The sequence below is a fragment of the Cetorhinus maximus genome, chromosome 26 (assembly GCF_964194155.1).
Source record: "Cetorhinus maximus chromosome 26, sCetMax3.hap1.1, whole genome shotgun sequence".
NCBI lineage: Eukaryota > Metazoa > Chordata > Chondrichthyes > Lamniformes > Cetorhinidae > Cetorhinus > Cetorhinus maximus.
The window spans coordinates 38,465,128-38,480,171 of record NC_135904.1 but is presented as its reverse complement, the minus strand read 5'-3'; positions in this window follow the sequence as shown (position 1 = coordinate 38,480,171).

The window sequence follows — 15,044 nt, the reverse complement described above, 5'->3', positions numbered from 1 at the left end:
CCACTCTCACTCTCTCCACACAATCCTGTTCCTCACTCTCTATCCACACAATCCTATTCCACTCACTCCCTGTCCACACAATCCTGTTCCACTCTCTCTACTTCCACACATTCCTGTTCCACATTCTCTCTCTCCACACAATCCTGTTACACTCTCTCTCTCCACACAATCCTGTTCCACACTCTCTCTCTCCACAAAATCCTGTTCCACCCTCATTCTCCGCACAAACATGTTCCACTCTCTCTCTCTTCACTCAGTCCTGTTCCACTCTCTCTCTCTCCACACAATCCTCTTCCACTCTCTCTCTCTCCACACAATCCTCTTCCACTCTCTCACTCTTCACTCAGTCCTGTTCCACTCTCTCTCTCCAAAAAAACCTGTTCCACTCTCTCTCTCTCCACACAATCCTGTTCCACTCTCTCTCTCTCTCCACCATATCCTGTTCCACACTCTCTACTTCCACACATTCCTGTTCCACATTCACTCTCTCCACACAATCCTGTTCCACTCTCTCTCTCTCCACTCATTCCTGTTCCACTCTCTCTCTCTCCACACAATCCTGTTCCACTCTCTCTCTCTCCACACAATCCTGTTCCACTCCCTCTCTCTCCACACAGTACTGTTCCACACTCTCTCTTTCCACACAATCCTGTTCCACTCTCTCTCTCTCCACACAATCCTGTTCCACTCTCTCTCTCTCCACACAAACCTGTTCCACTCTCTCACTCCACACAATCCTGTTCCACTCTCTCTCTCCACACAATCCTGTTCCATACTCTCCACACAATCCTGTTCCACTCTCTCTCACTCCTCACAATCCTGTTCCACTCTCTCTCTCCACACAAACCTGTTCCACTCTCTCCCCCTCTACAGACAATCCTGTTCGACTCTCTCTCTCCACACAATCCTGTTCCACTCTCTCTCTCCACAAAATCCTTTTCCACTCTCTCTCTCTCCACACAATCCTGTTCCACTATCTCTCTCTCCACATAATCCTGTTCCACATTCTCTCTCTACACACAATCCTGTTCCACTCTCTCTCTCCACAAAATCCTGTTCCACTCTCTCTCTCTCCACACAATCCTGTTCCACTCTCTCTCTCTCCACACAATCCTGTTCCACTCTCTCTCTCCACACAATCCTGTTCCACTCTCTCACTCTCCACAGAATCCTGTTCCGCTCTCTCTCTCCACACAATCCTGTTCCACTCTCTCTCTCCACACAATCCTGTTCCACTCTCTCTCTCTCCACACAATCCTGTTCCACTCTCTCTCTCCACACAATCCCGTTCCACTCTCTCTATCTCCACACAATCGTGTTCCACTCTCTCTCTCCACACAATCCTGTTCCACTCTCTCTCTCTCCACACAATCCTGTTCCACACTCTATCTCTCCAAACAATCCTGTTCCACTCTCTCTCTCTCCACACAATGCTGTTCCACTCTCTCTCTCCACACAATCCTGTTCCACTCTCTCTCTCCACACAATCCTGTTCCACTCTCTCTCTCCACACAATCCTGTTCCACTCTCTCTCTCTCCACACAATCCTGTTCCTCACTCTCTCTCCACACAATCCTATTCCACTCACTCCCTGTCCACACAATCCTGTTCCACTCTCTCTACTTCCACACATTCCTGTTCCACATTCTCTCTCTCCACACAATCCTGTTCCACTCTCTCTCTCCACACAATCCTGTTCCACACTCTCTCTCTCCACAAAATCCTGTTCCACCCTCATTCTCCGCACAAACATGTTCCACTCTCTCTCTCTTCACTCAGTCCTGTTCCACTCTCTCTCTCTCCACACAATCCTCTTCCACTCTCTCTCTCTCCACACAATCCTCTTCCACTCTCTCACTCTTCACTCAGTCCTGTTCCAATCTCTCTCTCCAAAAAATCCTGTTCCACTCTCTCTCTCTCCACACAATCCTGTTCCACTCTCTCTCTCTCTCCACCATATCCTGTTCCACACACTCTACTTCCACACATTCCTGTTCCACATTCACTCTCTCCACACAATCCTGTTCCACTCTCTCTCTGTCCACTCATTCCTGTTCCACTCTCTCTCTCTCCACACAATCCTGTTCCACTCTCTCTCTCTCCACACAATCCTGTTCCACTCCCTCTCTCTCCACACAGTACTGTTCCACACTCTCTCTTTCCACACAATCCTGTTCCACTCTCTCTCTCTCCACACAATCCTGTTCCACTCTCTCTCTCTCCATACAAACCTGTTCCACTCTCTCACTCCACACAATCCTGTTCCACTCTCTCTCTCCACACAATCCTGTTCCACACTCTCCACACAATCCTGTTCCACTCTCTCTCACTCCTCACAATCCTGTTCCACTCTCTCTCTCCACACAAACCTGTTCCAATCTCTCCCCCTCTACACACAATCCTGTTCGACTCTCTCTCTCCACACAATCCTGTTCCACTCTCTCTCTCCACAAAATCCTGTTCCACTCTCTCTCTCTCCACACAATCCTGTTCCACTATCTCTCTCTCCACATAATCCTGTTCCACATTCTCTCTCTACACACAATCCTGTTCCACTCTCTCTCTCCACAAAATCCTGTTCCACTCTCTCTCTCTCCACACAATCCTGTTCCACTCTCACTCTCTCCACACAATCCTGTTGCACTCACTCTCTCCACACAATCCTGTTCCACTCTCTCACTCTCCACAGAATCCTGTTCCGCTCTCTCTCTCCACACAATCCTGTTCCACTCTCTCTCTCTCCACACAATACTGTTCCACTCTCTCTCTCTCCACACAATCCTGTTCCACTCTCTCTCTCCACACAATCGTGTTCCACTCTCTCTCTCCACTCAATCCTGTTCCACATTCTCTCTCTACACACAATCCTGTTCCACACTCTCTCTCCACAAAATCCTGTTCCACTCTCTCTCTCCACACTATCCTGTTCCACTCTCTCTCTATCCATAAAACACTGATTCACACTCTCTGTCCACACAATCCTGTTACACACTCTCTCTCTCCACACAATCCTATTCCACTCTCTCTCTCTCCACAGAATCCTGTTCCACTCTCTCTCTCCACACAATCCTGTTCCACTCTCTCTCTCTCCACCAAATCCTGTTCCACTCTCTCTACTTCCACACATTCCTTTTCCGCATTCTCTCTCTCCACACATTTCTGTTGAACTCTCTCTCTCCACACAATCCTGTTCCACATTCTCTCTCTCCACACAATACTGTTCCACTCTCTCTCTATCCACACAATCCTGTTCCACTCTCTCTCTCTCCACACAATCCTGTTCCACTCTCTCTCTCCACACAATACTGTTCCACTCTCTCTATTTCCACACAATCCTGTTCCACTCTCTCTCTCTCTCCACACAATCCTGTTCCACTCTCTCTCTCCACACAATCCTGTTCCACATTCTCTCTCTACACACAATCCTGTTCCACTCTCTCTCTCCACAAAATCCTGTTCCACTCTCTCTCTCCACACAATCCTCTTCCACTCTCTCTCTCCACACAATCCTGTTCCACTCTCTCTCTATCCATAAAACCCTGATTCACACTCTCTCTCCACACAATCCTGTTCAACACTCTCTCTCTCCACACAATCCTGTTCCACACTCTCTCTCCACACAATCCTGTTCCAATCTCTCTCCATCCTTAAAACCCTGATTCACACTCTCTCTCCACACAATCCTGTTCCACACTCACTCTCTCCACACAATCCCGTTCCACTCTCTCTCTCTCCACACAATCCTCTTCCAGTCTCTCTCTCCACACAATCCTGTTCAACTGTCTCTCTATCAATAAAACCCTGATTCACACTCTCTCTCCACACAATCCTGTTCCACACTCTCTCTCTCCACACAATCCTGTTCCACTCTCTCTCTCTCCACATAATCCTGTTCCACTCTCTCTCTCCACACAGTCCGTCCACTCTCATTCTCCACAAAATCCTGTTCCACTCTCTCTCTCCACACAATCCTGTTCCACTCTCTCTCTCTCCACACAATCCTGTTCCACTCTCTCTATCTCCACACAATCCCGATCCACTCTCTCTCTCCACACAATCCTGTTCCACTCTCTCTCTCTCCACACAATCCTGTTCCACACTCTCTCTCTCCAAACAATCCTTTTCACTCTCTCTCTCTCCACACAATCCTGTTCCACTCTCTCTCTCCACACAATCCTCTTCCACTCTCTCTCTCTCCACACAATCCTGTTCCACTCTCTCTCTCTCTCCAAACAATCCTGTTCCACTCTCTCTCTCTACACAATCCTGTTCCACTCTCTCTCTCTCCACACAATCCTGTTCCACTCTCTCTCTCTCCACACAATCCAGTACACTCTCTCTCTCCACACAATCCTCTTCCACTCTCTCTCTCTCTCCACACAATCCTGTTCCACTCTCTCTCTCTCCACACAATCCTGTTCCACTCTCTCTCTCCACACAATCCTGTTCCACTCTCTCTCTCCACACAATCCTGTTCCACACTCTCTCTCTCCAAACAATCCTGTTCCACGCTAATTATCCGCACAAACATGTTCCACTCTCTGTCTCTTCACTCAGTCCTGTTCCACTCTCTCTCTCTCCACACAATCCTGTTCCACTCTCACTCTCTCCACACAATCCTTTTCCACTCTCTCTTCACTCAGTCCTGTTCGACTCTCTCTCTCCACAAAATCCTGTTCCACTCTCTCTCTCTCCACACAATCCTGTTCCACTCTCTCTCTATCTCCACACAATCCTGTTCCACTCTCTCTACTTCCACACATTCCTGTTCCACATTCACTCTCTCCACACAATCCTGTTCCACTCTCTCTCTCTCCACACAATCCTGTTCCACTCTCTCTCTCTCCACACAATCCTGTTCCACTCTCTCTCTCTCCACACAATCCTGTTCCACTCTCTCTCTCTCCACACAGTACTGTTCCAAACTCTCCCCACACAATCCTGTTCCACTCTCTCTCTCTCCACACAATCCTGTTCCACTCTCTTTCTCCACACAGTCCTGTTCCACTCTCTCTCTCCACACAATCCTGTTCCAGTCTCTCTCTCCACACAATCCTGTTCCACTCTCTCTCTCTCTCCAAACAATCCTGATCCACTCTCCCTCTCTCTCTCCACACAATCCTGTTCCACACTCTCTCTCTCCACACAATCCTGTTCCACTCTCTCTCTCCACACAATCCTGTTCCACTCTCTCTCTCCACACAATCCTGTTCCACTCTCTCTCCACACAATCGTGCTCCACTCTCTCTCTCCTTGCAATCCTGTTCCACTCTATCTCTCCACACAATCCTGATCCACTCTCTCTCTCTCCACACAATCCTGTTCCACTCTCATTCTCCGCACAAACATGTTCCACTCTCTCTCTCTCCACACAATCCTGTTCCACTCTCATTCTCCGCACAAACATGTTCCACTCTCTCTCTCTTCACACAATCCTGTTCCACTCTCTCTCTCCACACAATCCTGTTGCACTCTCTCTCTCTACACAATCCTGTTCCACACTCTCTCTCTCCACACAATCCTGTTCCACTCTCTCTCTCTCCACACAATCCTGTTCCACTCTCTCTCTCCACACAATCCTTTTCCACTTTCTCTCTCCGCACTATCCTGTTCCACTCTCTCTCTCTCCACACAATCCTGATCCACTCTCTCTCTCTGCACACATTCCTGTTCCACTCTCTCTCTCCACACAAAACTGTTCCAATCTCTCTCTCTCCACACAATCCTGTTCCACTCTCTCTACTACCACACATTCCTGTTCCACATTTTCTCTCTCCACACAATCCTGTTCCACTCTCTCTCTCCACACAATCCTGTTCCACATTCTCTCTCTATACATAATCCTGTTCCACTCTCTATCTCCACAAAATCCTGTTCCACTCTCTCTCTCCACACAATCCTGTTCCACATTCTCTCTCTATACATAATCCTGTTCCACTCTCTATCTCCACAAAATCCTGTTCCACTCTCTCTCTCTGCACACAATCCTGTTCCACTCTCTCTCTCTCCACACAATCCTGTTCCACTCTCTCCACACTATCCTGTTCCACTCTCTCTCTCTCCACAGAATCCTGTTCCACTCTCTCTCTCCACACAATCCTGTTCCACTCTCTCTCTGTCCACCAAATCCTGTACCACTCTCTCTACTTCCACACATTCCTATTCCACATTCTCTCTTTCCACAGATTCCTGTTCCACTCTCTCTCTCCACACAATCCTGTTCCACATTCACTCTCTCCACACAATCCTGTTCCACTCTCTCTCTCTCCACACAATCCTGTTCCACTCTCTCTCTCTCCACAGAATCCTGTTCCACTCTCTCTCTCCACACAATCCTGTTCCACTCTCTCTATTTCCACACAATCCTGTTCCACTCTCTCTCTCTCTCCACACAATCCTGTTCCACTCTCTCTCTCCACACAATCCTGTTCCACATTCTCTCTCTACACACAATCCTGTTCCACTGTCTCTCTCCACAAAATCCTGTTCCACTCTCTCTCTCCACACAATCCTCTTCCACTCTCTCTCTCCACACAATCCTGTTCCACTCTCTCTCTATCCATAAAACCCTGATTCACACTCTCTCTCCACACAATCCTGTTCAACACTCTCTCTCTCCACACAATCCTGTTCCACTCTCTCTCTCCACACAATCCTGTTCCACTCTCTCTCTATCCATAAAACCCTGATTCACACTCTCTCTCCACACAATCCTGTTCCACACTCTCTCTATCCACACAATCCCGTTCCACTCACTCTCTCTCCACACAATCCTGATCCACTCTCTCTCTCCACATAATCCTGTTCCACTCTCTCTCTCCACACAATCCTGTTGCACTCTCTCTCTACACACAATCCTTTTCCACACTCTCTCTCTCCGCACAATCCTGTTCCACTGTCTCTCTCTCCACACAATCCTGTTCCACTCTCTCTCTCTCCACACAATCCTGATCCACTCTCTCTCTCCACACAATCCTGTTCCACTCTCTCTCTGCACACATTCCTGTTCCACTCTCTCTCTCCTCACAAAACTGTTCCAATCTCTCTCTCTCCACACAATCCTGTTCCACTCTCTCTACTACCACACATTCCTGTTCCACATTCTCTCTCTCCACACAATCCTGTTCCACTCTCTCTCTCCACACAATCCTGTTCCACATTCTCTCTCTCCACACAATCCTGTTCCAATCTCTCGCTCCCCACACAATTCAGTTCCACTCTCACTCTCTCCACACAATCCTGTTTCACTCAGTCTCTCCACACAATCCTGTTCCACATCCTCTCTCTACACATTATCCTGTTCCACTCTCTATCTCCACAAAATCCTGTTCCACTCTCTCTCTATCCACACAATCCTGTTCCACTCTCTCTCTCTCCGCACAATCCTGTTCCACTCTCTCCACACAATTCTGTTCCACTCTCTCTCTCTCCACAGAATCCTGGTCCACTCTCTCTCTCCACACAATCCCGTTCCACTCTCTCTCTCTCCACCAATTCCTGTACCACTCTCTCTACTTCCACACATTCCTGTTCCACAATCTCTCTTACCACAGATTCCTGTTCCACTCTCTCTCTCCACACAATCCTGTTCCACATTCTCTCTCTCCACACAATCCAGTTCCACTCTCTCTCTCTCCACACAATCCTGTTCTACTCTCTCTCTCTCCACAGAATACTGTTCCACTCTCTCTCTCCACACAATCCTGTTCCACTCTCTCTATTTCCACACAATCCTGTTCCACTCTCTCTCTCTCTCCACACAATCCTGTTCCACTCTCTCTCTCCACACAATCCTGTTCCACAATCTCTCTATACACACAATCCTGTTCCACTGTCTCTCTCCACAAAATCCTGTTCCACTCTCTCTCTCCACACAATCCTCTTCCACTCTCTCTCTCCACACAATCCTGTTCCACTCTCTCTCTATCCATAAAACCCTGATTCACACTCTCTCTCCACACAATCCTGTTCAACACTCTATCTCTCCACACAATCCTGTTCCATTCTCTCTCTCCACACAATCCTGTTCCACTCTCTCTCTATCCATAAAACCCTGATTCACACTCTCACTCCACACAATCCTGTTCCACACTCTCTCTATCCACACAAACACGTTCCACTCTCTCTCTCTCCACACAATCCTGTTCCACTCTCTCTCTCCACATAATCCTGTTCCACTCTCTCTCTCCACACAATCCTGTTGCACTCTCTCTCTCCACACAATCCTGTTCCACACTCTCTCTCTCCACACAATCCTGTTCCACTTTCTCTCTCTCCACACAATCCTGTACCACTCTCTCTCTCCACACAATCCTGTTCCACTCTCTCTCTCCACACAATCCTGTTCCACTCTCTCTCTCTCCACACAATCCTGTTCCACTCTCTCTCTCTCCACACAATCCTGATCCACTCTCTCTCTCTCCACACAATCCTGTTCCACTCTCTCTCTCTCCACACAATCCTGTTCCACTCTCTCTCTCCACACAATCCTGTTCCACTCTCTCTCTCTCCACACAATCCTGTTCCACTCTCCCTCTCCACACAATCCTGTTCCACTCTCTCTCTCCACACAATTCTGTTCCACTCTCTCTCTTTCTCCACCAAATCCTGTTCCACTCTCTCTACTTCCGCACATTCCTGTTCCACATTCTCTCTCTCCACAAAATCCTGTTCCACTCTCTCTCTCCACACAATCCTGTTCCACTCTCTCTCTCCACACAATCGTGCTCCACTCTCTCTCTCCTTGCAATCCTGTTCCACTCTATCTCTCCACACAATCCTGATCCACTCTCTCTCTCTCCACACAATCCTGTTCCACACTCTCTCTCTCCACACAATCCTGTTCCACTCTCATTCTCCGCACAAACATGTTCCACTCTCTCTCTCTCCACACAATCCTGTTCCACTCTCATTCTCCGCACAAACATGTTCCACTCTCGCTCTCTTCACACAATCCTGTTCCACTCTCTCTCTCCACACAATCCTGTTGCACTCTCTCTCTCTACACAATCCTGTTCCACACTCTCTCTCTCCACACAATCCTGTTCCACTCTCTCTCTCTCCACACAATCCTGTTCCACTCTCTCTCTCCACACAATCCTTTTCCACTTTCTCTCTCCGCACTATCCTGTTCCACTCTCTCTCTCTCCACACAATCCTGATCCACTCTCTCTCTCCACACAATCCTGTTCCACTCTCTCTCTCTGCACACATTCCTGTTCCACTCTCTCTCTCCACACAAAACTGTTCCAATCTCTCTCTCTCCACACAATCCTGTTCCACTCTCTCTACTACCACACATTCCTGTTCCACATTCTCTCTCTCCACACAATCCTGTTCCACTCTCTCTCTCCACACAATCCTGTTCCACATTCTCTCTCTATACATAATCCTGTTCCACTCTCTATCTCCTCAAAATCCTGTTCCACTCTCTCTCTCCACACAATCCTGTTCCACATTCTCTCTCTATACATAATCCTGTTCCACTCTCTCCACACTATCCTGTTCCACTCTCTCTCTCTCCACAGAATCCTGTTCCACTCTCTCTCTCCACACAATCCTGTTCCACTCTCTCTCTCTCCACACAATCCTGTTCCACTCTCTCCACACTATCCTGTTCCACTCTCTCTCTCTCCACAGAATCCTGTTCCACTCTCTCTCTCCACACAATCCTGTTCCACTCTCTCTCTCTCCACCAAATCCTGTACCACTCTCTCTACTTCCACACATTCCTGTTCCACATTCTCTCTTTCCACAGATTCCTGTTCCACTCTCTCTCTCCACACAATCCTGTTCCACATTCACTCTCTCCACACAATCCTGTTCCACTCTCTCTCTCTCCACACAATCCTGTCCCACTCTGTCTCTCTCCACAGAATCCTGTTCCACTCTCTCTCTCCACACAATCCTGTTCCACTCTCTCTATTCCCACACAATCCTGTTCCACTCTCTCTCTCTCTCTCCACACAATCCTGTTCCACTCTCTCTCCCCACACAATCCTGTTCCACATTCTCTCTCTACACACAATCCTGTTCCACTCTCTCTCTCCACACAATCCTGTTCCACTCTCTCTCCACACAATCGTGCTCCACTCTCTCTCTCCTTGCAATCCTGTTCCACTCTATCTCTCCACACAATCCTGATCCACTCTCTCTCTCTCCACACAATCCTGTTCCACTCTCATTCTCCGCACAAACATGTTCCACTCTCTCTCTCTCCACACAATCCTGTTCCACTCTCATTCTCCGCACAAACATGTTCCACTCTCTCTCTCTTCACACAATCCTGTTCCACTCTCTCTCTCCACACAATCCTGTTGCACTCTCTCTCTCTACACAATCCTGTTCCACACTCTCTCTCTCCACACAATCCTGTTCCACTCTCTCTCTCTCCACACAATCCTGTTCCACTCTCTCTCTCCACACAATCCTTTTCCACTTTCTCTCTCCGCACTATCCTGTTCCACTCTCTCTCTCTCCACACAATCCTGATCCACTCTCTCTCTCTGCACACATTCCTGTTCCACTCTCTCTCTCCACACAAAACTGTTCCAATCTCTCTCTCTCCACACAATCCTGTTCCACTCTCTCTACTACCACACATTCCTGTTCCACATTTTCTCTCTCCACACAATCCTGTTCCACTCTCTCTCTCCACACAATCCTGTTCCACATTCTCTCTCTATACATAATCCTGTTCCACTCTCTATCTCCACAAAATCCTGTTCCACTCTCTCTCTCCACACAATCCTGTTCCACATTCTCTCTCTATACATAATCCTGTTCCACTCTCTATCTCCACAAAATCCTGTTCCACTCTCTCTCTCTGCACACAATCCTGTTCCACTCTCTCTCTCTCCACACAATCCTGTTCCACTCTCTCCACACTATCCTGTTCCACTCTCTCTCTCTCCACAGAATCCTGTTCCACTCTCTCTCTCCACACAATCCTGTTCCACTCTCTCTCTGTCCACCAAATCCTGTACCACTCTCTCTACTTCCACACATTCCTATTCCACATTCTCTCTTTCCACAGATTCCTGTTCCACTCTCTCTCTCCACACAATCCTGTTCCACATTCACTCTCTCCACACAATCCTGTTCCACTCTCTCTCTCTCCACACAATCCTGTTCCACTCTCTCTCTCTCCACAGAATCCTGTTCCACTCTCTCTCTCCACACAATCCTGTTCCACTCTCTCTATTTCCACACAATCCTGTTCCACTCTCTCTCTCTCTCCACACAATCCTGTTCCACTCTCTCTCTCCACACAATCCTGTTCCACATTCTCTCTCTACACACAATCCTGTTCCACTGTCTCTCTCCACAAAATCCTGTTCCACTCTCTCTCTCCACACAATCCTCTTCCACTCTCTCTCTCCACACAATCCTGTTCCACTCTCTCTCTATCCATAAAACCCTGATTCACACTCTCTCTCCACACAATCCTGTTCAACACTCTCTCTCTCCACACAATCCTGTTCCACTCTCTCTCTCCACACAATCCTGTTCCACTCTCTCTCTATCCATAAAACCCTGATTCACACTCTCTCTCCACACAATCCTGTTCCACACTCTCTCTATCCACACAATCCCGTTCCACTCACTCTCTCTCCACACAATCCTGATCCACTCTCTCTCTCCACATAATCCTGTTCCACTCTCTCTCTCCACACAATCCTGTTGCACTCTCTCTCTACACACAATCCTTTTCCACACTCTCTCTCTCCGCACAATCCTGTTCCACTGTCTCTCTCTCCACACAATCCTGTTCCACTCTCTCTCTCTCCACACAATCCTGATCCACTCTCTCTCTCCACACAATCCTGTTCCACTCTCTCTCTGCACACATTCCTGTTCCACTCTCTCTCTCCTCACAAAACTGTTCCAATCTCTCTCTCTCCACACAATCCTGTTCCACTCTCTCTACTACCACACATTCCTGTTCCACATTCTCTCTCTCCACACAATCCTGTTCCACTCTCTCTCTCCACACAATCCTGTTCCACATTCTCTCTCTCCACACAATCCTGTTCCAATCTCTCGCTCCCCACACAATTCAGTTCCACTCTCACTCTCTCCACACAATCCTGTTTCACTCAGTCTCTCCACACAATCCTGTTCCACATCCTCTCTCTACACATTATCCTGTTCCACTCTCTATCTCCACAAAATCCTGTTCCACTCTCTCTCTATCCACACAATCCTGTTCCACTCTCTCTCTCTCCGCACAATCCTGTTCCACTCTCTCCACACAATTCTGTTCCACTCTCTCTCTCTCCACAGAATCCTGGTCCACTCTCTCTCTCCACACAATCCCGTTCCACTCTCTCTCTCTCCACCAATTCCTGTACCACTCTCTCTACTTCCACACATTCCTGTTCCACAATCTCTCTTACCACAGATTCCTGTTCCACTCTCTCTCTCCACACAATCCTGTTCCACATTCTCTCTCTCCACACAATCCAGTTCCACTCTCTCTCTCTCCACACAATCCTGTTCTACTCTCTCTCTCTCCACAGAATACTGTTCCACTCTCTCTCTCCACACAATCCTGTTCCACTCTCTCTATTTCCACACAATCCTGTTCCACTCTCTCTCTCTCTCTCTCCACACAATCCTGTTCCACTCTCTCTCTCCACACAATCCTGTTCCACATTCTCTCTCTACACACAATCCTGTTCCACTGTCTCTCTCCACAAAATCCTGTTCCACTCTCTCTCTCCACACAATCCTCTTCCACTCTCTCTCTCCACACAATCCTGTTCCACTCTCTCTCTATCCATAAAACCCTGATTCACACTCTCTCTCCACACAATCCTGTTCAACACTCTATCTCTCCACACAATCCTGTTCCATTCTCTCTCTCCACACAATCCTGTTCCACTCTCTCTCTATCCATAAAACCCTGATTCACACTCTCACTCCACACAATCCTGTTCCACACTCTCTCTATCCACACAAACACGTTCCACTCTCTCTCTCTCCACACAATCCTGTTCCACTCTCTCTCTCCACATAATCCTGTTCCACTCTCTCTCTCCACACAATCCTGTTGCACTCTCTCTCTCCACACAATCCTGTTCCACACTCTCTCTCTCCACACAATCCTGTTCCACTCTCTCTCTCTCCACACAATCCTGTACCACTCTCTCTCTCCACACAATCCTGTTCCACTCTCTCTCTCCACACAATCCTGTTCCACTCTCTCTCTCTCCACACAAACCTGTTCCACTCTCTCTCTCTCCACACAATCCTGATCCACTCTCTCTCTCTCCACACAATCCTGTTCCACTCTCTCTCTCTCCACACAATCCTGTTCCACTCTCTCTCTCCACACAATCCTGTTCCACTCTCTCTCTCTCCACACAATCCTGTTCCACTCTCCCTCTCCACACAATCCTGTTCCACTCTCTCTCTCCACACAATTCTGTTCCACTCTCTCTCTTTCTCCACCAAATCCTGTTCCACTCTCTCTACTTCCGCACATTCCTGTTCCACATTCTCTCTCTCCACAAAATCCTGTTCCACTCTCTCTCTCCACACAATCCTGTTCCACTCTCTCTCTCCACACAATCGTGCTCCACTCTCTCTCTCCTTGCAATCCTGTTCCACTCTATCTCTCCACACAATCCTGATCCACTCTCTCTCTCTCCACACAATCCTGTTCCACACTCTCTCTCTCCACACAATCCTGTTCCACTCTCATTCTCCGCACAAACATGTTCCACTCTCTCTCTCTCCACACAATCCTGTTCCACTCTCATTCTCCGCACAAACATGTTCCACTCTCGCTCTCTTCACACAATCCTGTTCCACTCTCTCTCTCCACACAATCCTGTTGCACTCTCTCTCTCTACACAATCCTGTTCCACACTCTCTCTCTCCACACAATCCTGTTCCACTCTCTCTCTCTCCACACAATCCTGTTCCACTCTCTCTCTCCACACAATCCTTTTCCACTTTCTCTCTCCGCACTATCCTGTTCCACTCTCTCTCTCTCCACACAATCCTGATCCACTCTCTCTCTCCACACAATCCTGTTCCACTCTCTCTCTCTGCACACATTCCTGTTCCACTCTCTCTCTCCACACAAAACTGTTCCAATCTCTCTCTCTCCACACAATCCTGTTCCACTCTCTCTACTACCACACATTCCTGTTCCACATTCTCTCTCTCCACACAATCCTGTTCCACTCTCTCTCTCCACACAATCCTGTTCCACATTCTCTCTCTATACATAATCCTGTTCCACTCTCTATCTCCACAAAATCCTGTTCCACTCTCTCTCTCCACACAATCCTGTTCCACATTCTCTCTCTATACATAATCCTGTTCCACTCTCTCCACACTATCCTGTTCCACTCTCTCTCTCTCCACACAATCCTGTTCCACTCTCTCTCTCCACACAATCCTGTTCCACTCTCTCTCTCTCCACACAATCCTGTTCCACTCTCTCCACACTATCCTGTTCCACTCTCTCTCTCTCCACAGAATCCTGTTCCACTCTCTCTCTCCACACAATCCTGTTCCACTCTCTCTCTCTCCACCAAATCCTGAACCACTCTCTCTACTTCCACACATTCCTGTTCCACATTCTCTCTTTCCACAGATTCCTGTTCCACTCTCTCTCTCCACACAATCCTGTTCCACATTCACTCTCTCCACACAATCCTGTTCCACTCTCTCTCTCTCCACACAATCCTGTCCCACTCTGTCTCTCTCCACAGAATCCTGTTCCACTCTCTCTCTCCACACAATCCTGTTCCACTCTCTCTATTCCCACACAATCCTGTTCCACTCTCTCTCTCTCTCCACACAATCCTGTTCCACTCTCTCTCCCCACACAATCCTGTTCCACATTCTCTCTCTACACACAATCCTGTTCCACTGTCTCTCTCCACAAAATCCTGTTCCACTCTCTCTCTCCACACAATCCTGTTCCACTCTCTCTCTCCACACAATACTGTTCCACTCTCTCTCTATCCATAAAACCCTGATTCACACTCTCTCTCCACACAATCCTGTTCCACTCTCTCTCTCTC